The 3,802-nt window shown below is 38.6% G+C and overlaps 1 pseudogene; it reads left to right on the plus strand.

The window, feature by feature from the left end:
- LOC140931054 (uncharacterized) overlaps positions 1-3,068 on the plus strand; it is an 11,746-nt pseudogene extending 8,678 nt beyond the window's left edge.
- The last annotated feature ends 734 nt before the right edge of the window (positions 3,069-3,802 follow it).

Raw genomic sequence — 3,802 nt, forward strand, 5'->3', positions numbered from 1 at the left:
TTCGGACCACGAGCTAGAGACGCACAGAGATTGTGAAAGAAAGGTAGATCTAGGATCGTGACAAATACTTGAGTTGTATACCGGGGAAAGAGGTATGTCTTAAATTTACTTGTTTCTCTATATTTAGATTCCGAAATTTCCTATTGTTATCGATCGTAAGCAGATTTGTTACGCTTAAGAAGATTTGTATTGTTTAGATTTATCTGTATGCACGCCCCACGTGCTCAAGTTAAGATCATTTCAATTTGCTTAGATTTTATAATAATAGCTTTATTTTCGCTCATTGTATTTCAGTTTTTACGAGATTTCAAGTTAAATAAAGGACTTTATAGATCGATAGATGCTTGGAGTTTCCGTATTGAACACAAAACATTTCTCCGATGCTGCGTTGTTAACTTAAGATAAACATATTCCAGAATGATGGCAACGCACGCCCCGTTACATTATGTTTTAGGAACAAAATCCCAGTCCTCTTCCTTTTTGGGGATTATGAATTCCTTTGTAAAGTTATGGGGATCAGTGGTGCAAGTGGTAAGCAAATCAGTTTAACAAATTTTAATACACTTTGAATGCTAAAATAAATTCAGGAACTTACAAATTCAACATTCTTTGTAGGACTTCATTCATGCCTCTGGTGTACCATCATAGCTAGTGAGATGAAACTCCCAAAGAATCAAAGAAGCCCTACAACATCCCGTACACTGGAACACCTTCAGAATTGCCACAAAAAATTCATGGATGATGGGGGTGACATAAAAAAGGCAAAGAACTATTGCAATGTAATCCAGAAGGCGATTTTTGAAATCCCAATTGACCAGGTGTAACATCTTATCCAGAAACCGTTTTCAAGATAATGTAGATTATTCCTTTTGTATTAATTCACTAATATTGTTTTGCATGATAATCTTCAGATATGCATTCCTGGTCTCCACATTAGCCTTGGACTGTTTTTGAAGTTTTTTGATATGCTTGTTGGGGAGTGTGATGAGTTAATTAGATACAAAGATTGCCTGGAAATTGGCTGAAAGCAGTAGTCAGCTAGAAGGTACGGGTGATCTAAATGAGCACATCACACTTCTTAGACAAGCTGCAGAACACTCAAAGGCAGCCCAAGATTATGACGCACAAGCTCAATCAACTGAGGAATACGCGGTACACCTTCTGACTGTGGCCAGCAATGTTATAGTGTTTGACGAGGGCAATGAAAACCCTTTGATAACATCGTTACTCAACTCTGTAAAAGAGCTCAAAGAGAAAGCCGAAAATGAGGTTTGTTGTTTAATTGAAGAGCATGAAACTATCTTAAGTTGGACAATTAAAAAATACTTGATGTCAAATTGACAAATAGAAATGAGATTTTTTTGGCATTGGCTTCAGTTTATTCTTTCTGACTCTTGTTATTCACTTTTATAGAGAGCGCAGTCACTGGCCATTCAGTCCAGTAATTCACTACCAAAAGGATCTGGGATAGTGAATACTGCGATTGAGAAATTTCTACAGAAAATTAATGTCAAAAGACAAGCCTACCAAAGTCAAAGTTTTGTTGGCAATCATGTTGACATCTGCCTTAAGGTAATAAGTCAGAACGAAAACCCTATCGATATTAGTGATTACTATTCAGACTTGTACCCATGATTGATAAAGTTTAAATTATTATATTATCCTTTTTCAGGCAAACAACATCAAATCTTTGTGTGAAACGATTAATGAAACGACTAGGACAACATCTTCATCTCTTTTACATGAGGCCACTGCTATCCAGAAGAAGTTTGAATCACTGTTAACCCTGTTTGCCCGGTGCCATTCAAAATACAATTCCAGTGAGGCAGTGGAGGACACAGAAATTGATGTGTTAGGTACAACAAAAACCTTGAGATCTCCAATTTTTTACATCACCTGTATGAGTTTCTAGGATTCTAATATTTTGTCTACCTTACAATTGTTGTCAACAGAGACAGATATAGAAGAGTTTGTGTGTTTCTTCAGGACAACTTTCCCAGACGCTTCCTTTCCTCCCAAGCTACATATGCTCGAGGAACATGTTATTCCTTTCATGCGCAAATGGCACTTCCCTCTAGGCTTCTTCGGTGAGCAAGGAGGCGAAAGTGTCCACCATGAATTTGTCCATCTTGCATCAACATTTTCTCATGTGAAGCCAGCGACATCACGACTAAAGAAAATGATGGGAGAGCATCATTTAGTTGTTCATCCTATAAACAGAGATATGATTCCAGAGAGAAAGAAACGAAACTTAAAACGAGACCAACCCCGGGAAGAATAAGTTTATAATAATGTGCTTACTTTAGTTGAAAAGCTGAGAGCTTCTTGCAACCAAAAAATTACACAAATTAATTAACCAAATTGAAGTCGTAAACAGCTGTTAGGTTGAGCTTTCTAAGCATACCGTATGTTTGGGCATGAAAACAAGATTTATTTTTGCTCAGGTTGGTCTGTGTTTACTACATTTTTTAAATATTATTTTAATAAACTTGACTGAATGTAGTCTACAGTCGTTGCAAATCACATGATAAAAACATATGAAATAAAAAGCTAATACCAGAAGTCTATTACAATTACTCCGCTGTTTAAATCATATGGCTTTCTTTGCGAGAAAAGGAATAACACCGTAAAAAGATACCAACGCCATCAGTAGCGGGAGACAACATGGCGGCGAGAATCCCTGAAAATGCCTTCCAAAAGAATCCTTATAGTGCGAGTAAATGAAATGGGACTAAGACACTTACTTGAAATTTGTGGCGTTTCACTATCCATCTTCTGTTCTCAATCACTATTTCCCATGGAAAAACTTCAAAAAATCCACCAGAAGCGTCTAAAATCTTTGCCAAAGAGACTAGGGTCAAACCTTGCTATCGGAAACGATGAATTTTCGTCGCTAAATAAGTCAAAATCGGTCCAAGGACAGCCGGCCATTTCGATGTGCGCCATATCTTTGACCCTTCCATGATCATTTCATGTTGTTTTCTTAGACAATAGACTCTACGTGGCATCATTCTATTGGCTTTAAAACAAAGACCTCACTCCATCCGTTGCAGCCAACAAATCTGTTGCTAGGTGTTGCTAGGTTGAATTTCATTACCATATCAGTTAACGCTGGGCGCTTACCCCGGTGTCTGAAAAAACTTAAATTCTGCTGCGAAAGCGCCGTGCAAGTAGATGAACTGGAAAGCACACTGGTATGCTTTTATATCTACATAGTTTCCTGCAATCCCTCAGAACAAGGGAGAATTGAAAATCAAAATTCAATGTACTGCCGTGGAACCCATACTGTTGCAACGCTTGCCTCTCATCGACTTTACTTTTACGACTTTTTCTCTAACTGCCCATGTAATCAGATAACAGAAACAATTTTTTGGTATCATTTGCTGTTGGATGAGGGGTTTAACCCTTTGCTTGCCAACGGGACCTAAAAGTCCCAAAAGATTCAAAGTCTCATAAGAAAACACAAAGAGGTGAAACAACCCAAAGGGACCTAGAAGTCTCAAGAGCCTTTGCCCCTCTATTTCTGTAGCCAGGACAAAAGCTGTCATCATACATGACGTAAGAATTGTCATCATTTCAAAATGGCTGCCCCTAGCCTCCATGACAGGCGGTTTATGAACCAAGCGGGGCGAACGCGATATTTCGCGCGCAGCGCAAGACGAGGGGAAGAGAAAAATAAAGCGCCTGTTCGCAGTCCATTGTTCTTGCTGTTCCGTCAATGCTCGACTGTCCATCAGGTAGACGGTCATACTGATTGGTCAATTAGTACCACGTGATGATGATGTAGTGTGATCAAGATGAG

Source organism: Porites lutea, chromosome 3 (genome assembly GCF_958299795.1).
Source record: "Porites lutea chromosome 3, jaPorLute2.1, whole genome shotgun sequence".
Lineage (NCBI taxonomy): Eukaryota > Metazoa > Cnidaria > Anthozoa > Scleractinia > Poritidae > Porites > Porites lutea.